The 16,277-nt window shown below is 49.2% G+C and overlaps 1 long non-coding RNA gene across 1 annotated transcript in view; it reads right to left on the bottom strand.

Annotated features, from left to right (window-relative positions):
* Nucleotides 1–5,755, bottom strand: part of LOC139048386 (uncharacterized) — a 33,675-nt gene extending 27,920 nt beyond the window's left edge. The window contains exon 1 of the long non-coding RNA XR_011507655.1: nucleotides 5,515–5,755. This is a non-coding gene — a long non-coding RNA (uncharacterized lncRNA). The remainder of the gene's footprint in view (nucleotides 1–5,514) is intronic.
* Between the last annotated feature and the right edge of the window lie 10,522 nt (nucleotides 5,756–16,277).

Genomic DNA, 16,277 nt, shown 5'->3' with positions numbered 1-16,277 from the left:
GGATGGGCATTGCATTGAATGTGGCGCTGGGATCGGGTTCATCGTATTCGGGTGGTCTGCCTCTGGTTCTTGACTTGAGGACGAGGTGTTCCGACTTCTCCGGAGTATAGCGGAGGCCGTATTTTTGCATCTAGACCTCGATGGTATCTGCTGCTTTCTTTAGGCTTGCTTTTAGTTTCGGTGTTTGAGGCCCTTGTTCATAACCTTACATCTGCATAAAAAGCCTGTCGTAGGTCTGGTATGGTGCGGAAGAGGCTAGGTAGCTTGGTCATGGTGAACACGAAGAGCAGCGGCGATATGACAGAACCCTGCGGGGTGTCTGCTCCGTATTCGGAAGATGTCGTTGCGGAGATTGCATATTCCCACTGTGGATGTGCGGTCCGTGATAAAATTCCTGAAATACTCGTTTGTCTGCGACCCACCGCCTAGTTCTTCGAGGGTGCAGAGGATAGCTTTATGACTCAATTTGTCAAAAGCTCCCTTTACATCGAAAGCTAGGATTTAGGTTTTACTTCTGGGGCTCAGGTGGCCAAAGATGGCTTCCTTGTTTAAAAGGAAGACGTGATTCGATGACAGGTTCTACCTGAATGCGACCATAGTGTTTCAAAAATATCTATTGTTTTCGAGGTATAGGGTTAGCTGAATGTGTATGATGTGCTAAAAAGTTCCCTATGCAAGAGGAATTAGCCGGATCTTTTTTATGCTTAAGTGTTTGTTACGTGCGTAGATTATGGAGATGTCCAAGTGCTTCAGGCAGCCTGTAGCTCACCATACTCGGGCCCGCATTTAAGTACTGGAGTAGGGCTGCGGTGACCTGCTGCGGATGGTTCCATAGGTGCTTCTTGATTATCCAATCTTTGCCTGAAATCATCGAAGCACAGACCAAGGCACAGGTCGTGCGGCTGTCGACCACCAGGGCCGGCAGACGCATCCTAGAAGAAGCAGGGATAAATGCCGAGGCAGAGTGCACCGCACGCAGCGTCGCGCTCAGCGCGGCAGTCAGGGGCACTTTCAAGGTAGAACCGCTTCCGAGAAACGTCCACCCGCAATTCAACGAGGGGCGCCGAAAGGCGAGGGCCCGAGCACTACTGAAATCAACCGCCAGCTGTCCGGGACTGGCGGCATTTGTAGACGCGGCCCAGTACGGGCGCAGCGACCGGTACGCGGCCGTCTCGATACGCTGGGATGGCACAAGCATCAACGCAGCATCGGTCAAGGGGGTAACGTCCGAGGTGGCCGAGCAGGTGGCAATAGCCATGGCAATGAGGGACCCCGAACGTCCTTACGTATACACAGATTCGCGATCGGCGGCCAGAGCATTCGCCTCGGGCTCGATATCGCGGAAAGCGGCGGCCGTCCTCGGCAGTGAGGGAGCCGCGGGTCATCACATCCTCAAATGGTTCCCAGCCCACATGGGGGCCGACGTGCACCCCGACTTTCCCAACGCCAACGAGCTGGCACATGGACGCGCGCGAGGACTCATGCACCGCGGCGATCGTGGCGAGCGAAGTGGCGGGGAGGGAGGGGAGCACCGAGACCCGCTGCTCACCTTCAACGTAATAACAACGCATTATCAGCTGTCGAGGAGCACCTTCCCGCTCCCCCACGCTAAACTTACTAGACCACAGTCATCTATATTCAGAATGTTGCAAACAAGGTCGTTCCCCTCGAGAGGCAGAATGAGCCTTTATTCGCCGGACGTAGAGCCGCAATGTCCGGATTGCGGCGAATCGTACTGCTCGCTATCGCACATGCTTTGGCAATGCTCCGCGTTAAGCGGCGCCGTGTTCAGCAAAGAAGAAGACTGGATGGACGCCCTGCGAAGCGACGACCACCAGACCCAGCTCCGGGCCGTCCAGGGGGCTCACGAAAGGGCGGAGGCTCATGGGCTTCCCGTCCCAACGTGGGTGCGGCCCGCGACCCCTGCCGACCACTAAACCAAGAGTGGGTCGGAAGGGGTTTGGTGCCCTGAGGACCCTATAAAGTTCTTTCCTCCTTGCCTGGGTTGATGCCTCTGGTGAGCTTCGATAGTGCTGCAGAGAGTTCAGTCTGCATAAAGGGATGTGAATTAAAGTGCAAGGTTTGGTTCCCCGGCGCAGAGATTGCCGTGTCCCGTTGTATTTACGCGTGGGTCGCCGAACAGCTCCTTCCGAATTTTTCGAAGGAAGGTCTCTTCCGAACCGGCGTGTTTGTGCACGAGCCTACACAGGTGCTATCGCTGCAGCGTCTTTGTGGGCCCGCTGTCGAGAAGGGCGCACAGGAGGTGCCACGTCGTCTTTGTGTTCAGGGTGCCCTGCAGTGTGCTGCAGAACACGTGCCATTTCTCTCTTCCTAACTTCGGGTGTGATTCTGCTTGCTTGGTGAGGAGGCGATTCATTTCGTTTATTTCTTGTTCAGCTTCTGTCTCTTCCATCACTTGAAGAGAGCTCTTCTGGCTTCCCAGAGGTGGACGAGGTGCGTGTTGACGGCTGGCGTTAGTACATTCAGCTGTATTCGCTTGGTGTGGCCTTTCGCCGTGTCGAGGACTTTCTTCAGCCAGTGAGGTATGTTGTCGATGGTGATCTCGACATTTAGCAGGTCTCTGAATGGCTTCCGCTCCGTCACCCTGGACGTTCCAAACCTGGAGGGTTTGCGAGTGTGAGCCACGGTTAGTTGGAAGATGTGGTGTAAGCACCCAAGGTTTTTCGGTGTTGGCTCCATTCTGCCGAGGGCATGTTTAGCGTGAAGCTGATATTTGGGTTTGTGTCTCTGAAGTCACTGTTCTATGGTTTGGCGCGAGTCGTTCCACATGGTGAGTCTTTGTTGTTGTGCAGTGTTGTGAACTAAGTCTCATTTCTTCTTGGTGGTCTGGTGTCCCATGTCGTGTGTGAGGCGTTGAAGTCTCCCACTATAACGGCATGATGACCATCGATGCGTTTCTAAATTGGTCGGACAAGGTGGTCGAAGTGTCAAAGGTCGTCTCCGGGAGGACTGTACACACTCGGTTCGAAGAGGCACTTGTGCAATATTCTCTCCGGCATGACTTCTATTAAGTTGTGTTTGGTCCTTGGGCTGACCGGTTACAATTCCAGTACGGTGAGATTGTTGTTAGTGAGGATTGCTGTGTGTTTTGTTTGCACCTGGGCGTTGTGCCCTCGTAGCCGGACGTATCGTGTATTTGTTTCTTGCAATACAATGAGGTCGGGTGGGTCTTTGTTCGACAAATTCTTGTAAGGTAGCATGCCGTGGTCCGCAGGACCGAAAGTTCCACTGCCATATGCAGAGAGTCGAGAGCGCGTTTTTCGTCGTGTGATTAGAAACGCCATTTACGGTTTATTCTGTTCCCTACCGACATTCGCGGGTACGTGAATATGAACTAAATGTACTTCGACCATTTACTGGGGCCCATTTCTGTCGGGTTGTATGTTATTTAGTGAGGTGTTGAGGTGCGCTTTGGTTACATAGCTTTTGTTCACGTGGGCTACGAAGTTGTTTTCGTGCGCTACAAGTTCCTCGGCCGCAGCGTCTAGCGTGAAAATCTTGATTGCCATATTTCCGGCAGAATTTGCGATTGCTGCCTGGGCAACTGATAGCAATTAATGCTCGGGCAATCATCGGCGGCCGTCATCTTTTTCCATGGACCAAACGTTCCTTATTACGTCCGGTTTCAGTCTCGCTCTTCGATGCCGACCCTACCGCAAGTCGGTGCAATACTGCAGGACGTGCAGCGGCAGAGTATATCGCCGAGATGTATACCCAAGGCTACTTCCAGCTTCATGCTTGAAATGTGGCAAAACCGATCAACTATTGGACCGTGATTGCAAGCCCGTCTATAAGTCTTGCGGAGAAGGGCACGAAACCACAACGAAACTTTGCAAGAAAACTCAAATACACCACCGCCGTGCTTCAACATACTACATCAAGGTATAGACAGGCTCAAAGCGAGAGACAGTCGCTGGAGCTAAGACGGCGAAGAATTCCAGAAATTGGGAAGCCCAGCCAGCAGCTTGATTAACAGTGCTGGAATGAAATATAATTTGGGATTATTCCCCAAATGAAGTAAAACTAGGTCTATACTGTAATCGTCCTCCCAATCCCACTCACACTTGCCCAAACACGTGAGCTGCTCGGACATGGCAAAGGGATCAAGTGGATCGAAAACACACACGCAGCTCCAAATGTTCGTTGGCCGAAACTGGACTTTCCAGCCTTTTTAAACTAGGGCGCGAATTGAACAAAACAGGTTGCATAATCAAAACAGACACCTACAAAGCCAACAGGCCCTCATTGACAAGCTGATCCAAAGCAAACAGAAACAACAAGACAACATAAACAGGCTTTTACAAACGTGCAAGGAGCAAAGGGCTGCATAGACAAGCTACAACAGAGAAGTACGAAAGTCCAATAAAAATTGGACAGCTGCGACCCTCCCTTCTTAACGTAGATGTGGAAATGTACTTGACAAACGATTTAGAATCGTCCAAGAAACTCTCATAAAATGTACCTACCCCTGAAGGAGGATCTTTTCATACATTTACTACCAACATTTAGACGAGAATATTTAACGAACTTCATCATTACGGGATTGAGGGCGAAAATGTTGGTAGAAAAGTAGTGACTGTGTTTTAAAACACCAGGTTTAATTGTGTTTAGTATGCTATGTCTCGCGTAATTATTTGTCCGCCTTACAACGGGAACGCTCGACAACGGTAAATAGCCGCCTGATTAGGCATCCGCGCGCCGCATCACAGGCGATCCCAGGCGTTCCTAGGAAGAATGAACTCTCCTCAATGCCTGGCTGGCGCACACTCTGAAAGGGTGAGGCATCGGCCCTGGCTTCGGTCACCGCGAACTGCGAGCTGCCTTTTCCCCGTAAAGCGCGAAGCCAGTGCAGCGCAGCAGCATAGAAGAGGAGCAGAAAGGTACTGAACAGAGTTGTTTCTTCCGGGTAATGCCTGGGGCCGCTGATTTCGAGTTGCGCGGACACATAATCATGTCGCTATTTTCATATTTTGTGCGTTATTATTATAACGAGAAAAAATAATGAGGCAAGATGTAAAAAAACTTTAAAAAACTAAAAAGGCTGTTTTAAAGCGCAATTATTGCTTTTCTATAATAATTCGCGCCGTCATTTCAGTAGTAAAAGAGTTCGGTAAAAAATGTCACCTAATTACTATTGCAAGCTAGATTGTGCAACACAACCCTCCTGGCGCAGTATGTCACTCCCGAAAAAATACCATTGGTTGCGTCCTCTTGTATTCTACATCTAATTAATAAGAGTTTGGCTATCATTTGCTGGCACTCCCTGTATATGCCATAAATAGCGTTACCTGCGCGTGTTTAAAGATAATGCATCTGCAAGTTTTGCTACTGACATCATCATAGTGACAGGCTCATACATGTATGAGGAGAGTTCTTTTTGAAGAATTAGTAAGGTCTACAGAACAATTACATTTTTGTCCAAATATTCAGAAGATTCAGAAGATCTGAAGCCGTCATACACTATATATAACAACTTTAGTGAAAACAACTTACATGCCAGTGGAATACGCGATCCACTCACTATTCCAAGCAAAATGATTGTCCAAGCGGCGAGAGAGGCCATGACGGGACGCTTGCAATGTTCACTGCATGATTGCTGCTAATATCTAAAAACCATTTCCAAACCAGCGCATACGAGAATTATTTTCTCTGAATAACGTATTCCCCAGAAATCTTGCCATAACTTTATTTCGAGAAATGCTGAGCGTACGTCTGTGTCTTAAAACGTTTTTTAAAACGGATTTGATCTATGGAAAGGCTATGCCTCGCATAAAACAAAAGTCCTTTTCAGCGCTCAAATGCCGCTTTCCTAAGCAATAAATGAAAGGAGACTCAGCTCATATCTTTTTCAGTTACAGGCGCAAAGAAGCGTTGTATAAATATATTTTCTTGATGTCGCTCTCTAACACAATTCAGATTAAGCCATATGAACAGACGAGAACTTGCTTTCACCACAATTAGTATGCCAGGGTCTTATATCGAGGTACTCGTTCTTTGTGGACGTTCTTTACAATAAAGGAGCCAAATAGTAAAAAAAAATTAGGCTCTCTCGATGCAACCATGTAGTGCCCATTTGATCGGAATAAGTAGCTTTTATATAGAGCAGAGTGTTGTTTTCCCAGTGTATCCGACACATATACGAGCGCACGTTTGGCTGTCATATTACTATCGTGTCTGCCAAGCGGACAAAACAATGCGCAATCCAAGATTTGGGTGCATGTTATACTACCACAAAACGGATCGAAAATAATCTGGAGAGTCGCATTACAGGCTTCTCCGTAGGAGTTGCGCTGCACAGCACCGAAACTTCTTTGATTCATCTACATTTAAAGGCAGTATTTTTTGGCGATTTAGCACCACTTTTCCGTATCGGGTATGTAAAGGTCTGTTCTGAAAGTAGTAGGACTGGCTTTTTTCCTGTGCGAACGGGCGGACGAGAGGTGATCAACCTGAACAGGATCGGTGCAGGGGGATATTGGGAACGCTGGGGAAAATCGGCAGTCGGCTTTCGGCCAATGGAGAGAGCAGGTTGCTTGTACTGTGAACCCCTGTCGAAACGCCTCATCACGGAGAAGGATGGAGCGTTTACAGGATCAGTGATACGCGATCAAATTTTGTGTAAAGCTTGGCAAAACGGGCAAAGAGACTCACAAAATGATTAAAGAGGATTACTGTGACGTTGCCACAGGTCGATTAGGTGTTTTCTTTAGTGGCACAAGCTGTTCCGAGAAGGTAGGGAAACAGATGACGATGACGACCGCTCCGGACGCCCTTCGACCAGCAAGACCAACGAAATTGTGTCGCGAGTGAAACATTTAGTGAACAATGATCGCAGTATGAGTACCAGAATGATTGCTGATGATTTGAACATTCCTCAAATCCAAGTTTTTGAGATCATGACAGAAAACTTAGCCATGATGAAAGTTTGAGCGAAGTTCGTGCCGCGAGTTGTTGTCAGAGGAGCAAAAGGCCAAGCAAAAAGCGATCTGCCAGGATCTTCTTTATTATGTGAATCAGGACCCCCACTTTTTGGACAATGTAGTGACCGGTGACGAAACATGGGTGTTTGATTACGACCCGGAGAGCAAGTAGCAGAGCTCAGAATGGCACACCCCTTCTTCCCCACGCCCCAGGAAAGCACGAATGAGCAAATCCAAGCAAACGTAAATGCTCATTTGCTTTTTTGATCGACATGGAGTCACCCACGAATAGTTCGTACCACCCATAAAAACAGGTAAGGCTGTTTTTATGTGGAAGTCCTCAAAATACTGCGAAAACGCAGTGTTCGTGTCCCCCCAGCCATCGCCAGCAATTGGCGGCTGCACCATGACAACGCACCGAGCCACACAGTGTTCCGCGTAGTGGAGTATATTGCCCTGCACAAGGTGGCCATGCTGTCTCAGCCCCCCTACACTCTCGACTTGGCCCCGCCAGACTTTTTCCTATTCCCAAGAAAAACATTTACGCTCAGGGGGAAGCATCACACAGTGGTAGAGGTGGTTCAACAGGCCGTGACGAGGGAGACGAACAGCATTCCGGTCCAGGCGTTCCTGGAGGCGTACGAAAACTGTAAAACTCGTTGGCAGCACTGTGTAGATGCGGAAGGGTGGCACTTTGCAAAATTGTAATCATTTGTACAATTCTCATGAATATTTTTCAATGAGACCTACTGCTTTCAGAACAGACCCTGTATACCCAGTTATCGTGGCCAGATCTACGAAGCAGTGCAGCCTGAAGCTGTGGGCCGTTATGTGTTGCTGGGTTCGCGTATCTGGATTTGGATGCACTAGTCGCCGTGATCTTCCCCCAACATATATATATATATATATATATATATATATATATATATATATATATATATATATATATATATATATATATATATATATATATATATATATAATATGGATCGTGCACCACTGATGCCTTCAGTTAGCACGCGTGGGTTTATTGACCTGTTTATTTACCCAAAAAGATCGCGTACTCTTGACACCTGTGGTGGAAACGATGTTCCACATCCGCCACCAAGGTTTGTGAGTGGTGGCGCTGGCTAACACTCCCAGGCTTAGTTCTAGTAGTACCATATAAACACCTAAGAAATTGGGGGGGAAGACGGTACCGGAAGTCACTCAATTGCTAGAGCATCGCACGCGTAATGCGAAAGAAATCGGAGCGTTGCCTGTCAGCGGCAAGTTGTTTTTTCATCCACTTTCAATTCCAAAAAGTTACAATTTCTCTATTTCAATTACTAAGTACAAGCAATTTTCCCCGTGTGGCCCTTGGTGTCTTGTTTGTTGGATCCTTATGATATAATATACAAATACAACATAAGATACAACTTGTACTTGCTAATTGAATTAAAGAGAGAACAAAACCTTTATTTGAATCAATGACTTGTCAGTCGAGTGGGAGGGTCTCTTATTCCAGGAGCCTTCTGGCTTGGATGGCCCTCCGGGCCCGGGCGACGACTTCGCGCTGGTCGACCAGGTCAAGCTTTGAGATCGCAGCCTCCCACGTTTCAGCGAGAAGCTTTGGGTCTGCGTCTGCTGGGGCTACTAGGTGTGCCGCTGTGATGGTTTCTCGGGTTTTCTTGCATTGCAGTAGGAGGTGCGCCAGGCTGTCTGGCACGTTGCAGTGTGGACAGGTGTAGCTGTATTGCGTCGGGTGGAAATGATGCAGTAAGCTTCCATGGGTAAAGGTATTGCTCTGGAGTCGCCTGTAGTCAGTTCCTTCGTTTCTCGTTAGTTTTGGATGTGGTGGAGGGTATACCCTGCGTCCAAGGCGATAGTGCTGCAGTAGTGCTTGATAACTTAGCGGTATTGTTTCCGTTTCCTCCACTGATTTGGGTGGGTGGGACAAGCCTAGAATCTCGTGCGGGGAGGCCCGGTGGACGCTTGCGCGGGCCACGGTGTGTGCCGCTTCATTCCCCTCGAGTCCCTCGTGTCCCGGAACCCATCTGATGCAGGTGTAGGGAGGAGGAGTGTCGCCACGTTTCAGTATCTTGATCCCTTTTGTAGAGATGCTGCCCTTCATGTAGTTACGTGCCGCTGTTTGAGAGTCGGTGAAGACCACTATGGCATGCTCGCTTGTATGGGTGGCGAGTGCTATAGCGGCCTCCTCAGCTGTGTCGGCCCGTTTGGCGAGAATTGTCGCCAACGCCAGTGTCGTCCCCCTGTAGTCTGTGACGCTGATGGCGAAGGCGTTTCGGTCCGGATACTTGGCTGCGTCCACGTAGCGCGCCTGCGGGTCGTTATGGTGCTTGCGTCTGATGGCGTTTACCCTGGTGAGCCGTCTGCCTCGATGGTGTTCTGGATGCATGTTTCGAGGTATCTGAAGAACTTGCACACATTCTCGGATCTTCGGCGTGACCTTTTCCTTACATTCGCCATCGTGTTCTGGGTTGGCTACGTATCCTGTGCGTCGGAGGGCTGCTCGGCCTGTGGTTGTTAGCTTGAGTCTCTCGATCTGGTTGATGAGGTGCGCTTCCGCGAGTTCTTCCCAGGAGTTGTGAACTCCCATGCGAAGCAATGGGTCAGTGGAGGCGGTTGTCGGCAGTCCTGGGGCGAGCTTCGTGGCCTTTCGTATTAGGAGGTTTAGCTTTTGTTCCTCGGCTGTCTTCAGGTTGAGGTAAGGAGTTCTGTATGTAATGCGGCTGTAAAGGAGGGCTTGTACCATTTGCAAGGTGTCGTGCTCTTTGAGGCCATTGCGGCGATTGGCCACCCGTCGTATCAGGTGAGTAAGCTGTGCCACGGTGTTGTGTAGCCTAGGGAGTGTGGCGGAGCCGGACCCGTCCTTGTGTATATGGACCCCAAGGACTCGAAGTGAGTCGACCTTTGGTATCGGCACTTCCTGAAGAAGGACTTGTGGGTCCGGTGCGTCGTGGCTTAATTGGGGGCCAGCCCCGGGTGCGTGCCCCGAGTACTAACAGCTCGGATTTATCTGGAGCACAGTGGAGGCCGCAAGTGTTGTGTACCGTTCGATGATGTTGACCGCCTCCTGAAGACGGGCCTCCTGTTCACCCGTGCTCGCGCCTCTCGTCCACAGTGAGACATCACTTGCATATAGAGCATGGAATATCCCTGGGACGGTGTCTAGGAGGCGGGGAAGTTTGAGGAGGGCCACGTTGAAGAGGAGTGGCGAGACTACTGAACCTTGTGGCGTACCCCTGTTAGGTAGGTGAAATGTCTTGCTCCGGAGGTTGGCAATCCCCACCGTGGCCGTACGGTTGGTGAGGAAAGCGCGCATGTAGGCGTATGTTTCGGCACCGCAGCCGATATCTTCTAGGTTACGGAGAATGGCTTCATGGCTCACGTTATCGAAGGCGCCCTTTACGTCTAGCGCTAGAATGGAAGACTTGCTGTGTTTGCTCAAATGGTCCAGAATATCTTCCTTTAGCTGGAAGAGGACGTCCTGCGTGGAGAGCATCTGGCGGAAGCCGAACATGGTGTGCGGATAGCGATCGTTTTCCGCGAGATGTGTGGTGAGCCGCTCATTGACCATGTGTTCAAATAGTTTCCCGGCGCAGGACGTAAGGGAGATGGGGCGGAGATTTGCGATTGAGATGGGTTTGCTTGGCTTGGGTACCATGGTTACCTGCGAGTGTTTCCAGGCTGTTGGTAGCTCGCCCTTTATCCAGCAGTCCTTATAGCACCGAAGGAGAGCCGTCAGCGCCCGAGGGGGTAGCTGTCGAAGGTGCTTGTTGGTGACTATGTCTTTGCCCGGGCTCGTATTGCGTGTAGGGCCGCCTTTAACTCTGCCTGTGTGAAAGGCCGGTCTAGCTCTTCGTTCGGCGCTCCTTGGTACTCCCTGGTGGTGGAAAGGTTGGTGGCAGTGGTTTGTGGGTTAGCTGAGCCGTCTAGCTTCGTCTGAAGTTCTTGGAGTAGCTGATCCTCTGTGCCGCCATAGTTGTGGATTAGTCGGTGAGTTGTATGCCTTTGCTGGGTTTTGGTGTGGGTGTCGTCGACCAGGGCTCGAAGTATATGCCCAGTCTTCTTTGTGCTGAGGGTCCCTTGAAGTTGATCCCAGAAGGATCGCCAGTTATGACTCGCTAGCTGTTCAGCGTACTCCTGTGCCAGCATGCTTAATAGGGCAATTCGGTGCTGCAGCTGGCGGTTGAGCTTTCGGCGTCGCCATCGTTTGAGGAGCGATCGCCGAGCCTCCCATAAGTGCAGTAAGTGATTATCGACCGCCGGATTGTCCTGGTGTTGCCGTCAGCCGCCCCTACGATACCGTTCAGCCATGCTTCAATGCCTTTGATATCCGAATCGTCGTCAAGCTCATTACTATACGCGTTCCAGTCATTGAGTCGTGCCTTTCCTGTCTTGGGCGCGCGGTGGGATTGTTCAACCTCGATTTGAATTATGTGGTGATCGCTCCCTAGCGTGTCCGGGAGTCGGGTCCACGTGGCCTTTCGCACGTCTCGAGTGTATGTGAGATCAGGATTGGTGTCCCTCGACACGCTCTTGCCCACTCGGGTGGGGAAGAGCAGGTCATTCCATAACGTAAGACCGTGCTGCTGTGCGGCGTCGTGAACTCGTGCCCCTTTCTTGGTGGTATTGGGGTAGCCCCAGGCCGCGTGCGGGGCGTTAAAGTCCCCTACCACAACAAGCCGGTTGCCGTTAACGTTCTTGCGAAGGTCCCGGACGAAGTGGTCGCAGTGGAGTAGCTGCTCCCGCGGCGGGCTGTAAAGATTGACTAGTTATAGGCTCTGTTGATTCTTGCGAGTCGGCAACACCTCTACTATGGTGTGTTCGATTTCATTCTCTTCAATTTCGCGAGGCTGTGCGGTTAGTGTCTTCTTGACAAGAATTGCGGTGCGGGCAGTGTGTGTCATAGTGTTGTAGCCGGGGAGCTTTATTTTCTTGGTGTTGGTTTTCTGTAACGCGATTAGGTCCGGATTGTTTGCTTTGAGATATTCTTGGAGGTTGGCCGAGCGGGGTCTATAGGATCTGCAATTCCAGTGCAAAATGCGGAGGGTGGGAAGCTGCTCGGTATGTCTACGTTTGGGAACCGCCATGTTGGTGGTGGTCCTCCATCTGGAGTAGGTGGTTTGGTGTTGTCGAGCTAGAATCCTCCGCGGATTGCACTCATGCTGTCTTTCGTCCTTTGCGTTTGGTTCCTAACTGCCCACCAGATGTTCATGAGTCACGAAATTCTTGTAAGCATATGTCATGAAGTTGTGTTGTTGTGCCATGAAGCCATCCAGTTTGGCATCGAGTGTGGTGACCGTATGGGTTAGCGGCTCTGCCTTTTCCATGATTTTAGTTACCACTGTCTGTATGGTTCTCTCTGCTGATGCGAGAGGTTTTGTAGTGAGGGTTTCCTCGAAGACTTGAAGGCGTTGTTCAACAAGGTCAAGAATCTTCGCTTCACGTGCTTACAGCCGTTCGTCCACCCGCTTCATTATTCTAGCTTCTACCTGTTTTAGTACGCTTTCATCTACTCTCTTCGCTACTTCTTCCTCGAGTTCTGGCGTGTTGCACTCGGCTACCGGTTGTTGTCGTATCGTCCTCTGTAGATCCTGTAATTTATGTTGGAGAGTCCGTATCGTCACTGTCTCGCCCGAACTGCTCGGGTTGCGTGAGGAATTCGAGGCGCTGCTTCCATTCGCCGCGGCGACGTAAGTGATTCGCCTAACGGAGCGAGACCGTGACCGAGAGCGGGATGTGGAGCCCGATCTTAGGATAGAGCGAGAGCGGCTCCGGCCAGGTCTTTGTCGAGGCGAGGGCCCCTGTGAGATGTCCGAGGTGGTAACCAGCGTGGGGACGTCTTCGGTGCTCAAGCTCCAGTGATTCTCTCGGGCGCGAGCATTGTCAAGCTGCTGTGTTTTTACTTGGTAGGGAGGCGGGTTGTTACGGAGCTTCTTCTTACATTCCTTGCCTGCCGTTTCGTGGTCTCCGCCACAAATCTTGCACTTCGGGTGACAATCGTGTTTTTCCGTGACTCTATCGCGCACACATGTGTAGCAGAAGTTGGCTCTCGGCTGAGGACAGATATCCTGTCGGTGTCCGATGGCGCCGCAGGTTCTGCAGTATTGGACGGATTTTCGGTAGGGCTTGCATCTGTAGTCACCGCTCTGGTACGTAACGTAATAAGGGACGTGCTGTCCGTCCAAGGTGATAACCGCGGCTGTTGAAGATCCTAGCATTCGCGCGCCGAGAACCGTGTATCTTGAGTCCACTCGAAGGCCGGCAGCTATCTCCGCGGGACTTGTACCCGGTTCGAGGCCGTATATCACTCCACGGCACACATCGTCTGGGTGTCGAATGTGGGGATTTACTTGATAGACGGCTCCACCGAGTTGTATGGTGTTGATGTGCTGCAATTTGGAAGCTCGTTCCGTACTTGCCGTGCTCGCGATGATCACATTCTCTAGTTTCTGCACTTGTACACGGACGTTATCGTGAAAGTCTTGCTGGACCAAACCGCTGGATCTTCCGATGGCATGTGTCACTGCGATGAGTGTGTGCTTCGAGAGGTCAAGTCCTGCTTGAGGGCAGAAGACGATTTTGAAGTCATCAGTAGGGAAGGGTGGCATCCTCAGAATGCATTGATGCTGCGGCAGAGCTTGTGCTTGAGGTGCGGCGTCTGGTTTCAGGGCTTCTATGTCTCTTTCCTCGGCAGATTTATTGTCTTCTTTTGCTGATCTGCCTTTAAGAGAAACTTGTAGCCACTCGATGTGGGCTTTACCCGTCGTTTTGCCGCTATTCGCGTCGTATGTCCAGTGTGGTATGGTGTCGGAGTTAGCCACGGTCACCTCCATTTGCGCCGTTGTGGGCTCTTGTAAAGTGTTCGCCATCTGTTTCCAGAAAAGCGGGCGCGCTTCGCCTCAAATGCTGGTTCTGCGTGATTCACTCCTACTGCGAGAGCGTCGTGCTCGTGCACCGCGGGCCTGCAGGCGCGAGCTGCTGGTCTCCCGCTCGTGACACGGGTGCCCCGGCATTAGGGTTATCTTGGAGCGCACGGTCACAGAATGTTTAGGGTTCGATTATTCGAGTAAAGGTCTATTCACTGCGTCGTGGCTGGTGTCATACGATGCCTTGCAACTTCTGGAATCCGAGGTTACCAAATTCGCTGTGTTTCCAAGCAATGTTCCACGCAAAATAGCGAGAAAAAGCAGGAGCCCACGTGAGGTACGACTGTGCTCCTAGGCCCCCTGGCGGTCTCTCCGATTAATTTATGATTTTTTTTAATTAAAGAAATCATAAATTAATCGAAATGAAAGTGGATGAAGAAAACAACTTGTCACAGGTGGGAAACGATCCCATGTCTTCGCATTACACGTGCAATGCTCCACCAGTTGAGATAACGCGGTAACTTTTCCCGTCTATTTTCTTGGGTATTTATTTTTTATTACTAGAAGTAGCCCTTCTAGTCTTAGCCAACGCCACCACTCACATTTCTTGGCGGTGGATGTGGAACGTCCTTTCTAGCACAGGCGTCACGAGAACATAATTTTAATGGGTGAATGCAACTGATCAATAAAGCCACGCGTGCTAACTGAAGGAATCAATATTGCCCGATTCGAGACCCTCGTTATGTAATGAACGAGTGGAATGAGGGTTAACCCTGGGGCCCAAATTTTATTAATCATATCAGAAGAAGTCAACAAACGATGACACCAAGGAGAACATAGGGACCTTCTGCTTCTTAATTCAATTCAAGAAATAATCAAATAATGGAAATGAAAGCGGATGAGAAAAGAAAAATTAGGTCAAAATACGAATAAATATGTCTGTGCTACCTTTGAATATGAAGTTAAGAATACCGTCATACTCGGACGAAAACTACGCCTTCAGCTTTCTTATGCTATGGGAAACCTCGAGTTCAGTGACGAAAAGAAGATAGCATGTCGGAACTATCTGCCAACGTGATGTCATGTGTCTAGGCTAATACCGACAAAACAGGAGCAAAAGTGCTCGGCAAGCCAGTTGCGGGTTTCTTCTGCCTGAAAGGAGATTGTACGCTGGATGGTCTTACCAAGGCTATAGATGACTCGATGTTTTACAACAGGGCCAAATTCTCCCGGCTATCTCGAATAAAAAAATACTACAGTCCAATACCCTGGAGAGCCATCACATGTAGTGGCTCGTCAACTCGAAATCTCCATTAGGAGGAGGGGAAAAAGGCGGGTAGCATAACGGATTTGCCCTTCAAATGGCACCCACTTGCTCTATGACAGCAGTTATATTTAGTACTAAAGCATATTTTTAAATCGCCAGCTGATAAGCAGCGTTTTTTTTTTCTATCGCACCATACATGCCTTCCAGGGAGAACATATACACGTTCACGCAATATGTTACGGCAATTGATAGGTGAACAAACCTGAAGGAAAAGTTAATAATTTGGCCACAGAATCATGAAGTATTACAATATTCCGGTGTGCTTGCTACCTTCCAGGACAGATGTCATCGTAAAGGCAAATGGTTACACATTAAACAATCATGAGAAGTACAGTGAGCTCTAGTGCTTATAGTGATTCGTGAATATAGTGTTTCCTACAATTTCGCGAAAAGGCCTGTTATCGTTGTGGATAACGACGCTTCTGCGAAGGCTGACCCATTCCGGAGAATTGCAAGAAACAAGTACTCAAACAAAGGTGTTGTACGGCAAAAATGACTCTTAACTCCTAATATGGCCATCGACAAGATTTGAAATGTACTGTGGTAGCAGAATTTGGTAGTCGTCAAGTGTGATCTTTGAGAAATTTTGCAAAACATTGAGATAGACGGCGTCTTTGCGACTTGTAGCTATGCATGCATGTGTTGGTTTGGTTTTCACTGAAGTTATATTATGGTGTTAACACTGTTTGATTGAAAAGGAACTGCATTCTCTAAATCCAAGGAAGAAGGTGATTGTGTATTGAAATCCTCCATTGCAATTCCGGTGGACCGACACAGCATTACTGTCCTAAAGGCAAAAATACGAAACAATATTTATTTATTTATTTATTTATTTATTTATCTGTTTATTTAAAATACCTTACAGGCCCTATGGGGCATTGTGTAAGGGGGGTTACAAAATGAAGGGGAAAAAAGAATAAACAGCCTTCTAAAGTGTAATACAAAAGATACTCCTCAATGCAGGGCTCATCAACATTACTACCAAAAACATGAAAAAGGAACAATTGAAGTAATGAAAGGTCATAAAGGTACACTTAAGGAAATAACACGAGTAAAACTTAACGTACGGTACTAATACTAGAAAGTAAAATACTCGAAAAATGCACATATCAGGGAGTACGATTCTTGAAGGGA

The sequence above is a fragment of the Dermacentor albipictus genome, chromosome 8 (assembly GCF_038994185.2).
Source record: "Dermacentor albipictus isolate Rhodes 1998 colony chromosome 8, USDA_Dalb.pri_finalv2, whole genome shotgun sequence".
Taxonomy (NCBI): Eukaryota; Metazoa; Arthropoda; class Arachnida; order Ixodida; family Ixodidae; genus Dermacentor; species Dermacentor albipictus.
Note: the sequence above shows the minus strand (reverse complement) of the source record. Positions and strands in the feature narration are given on the sequence as shown.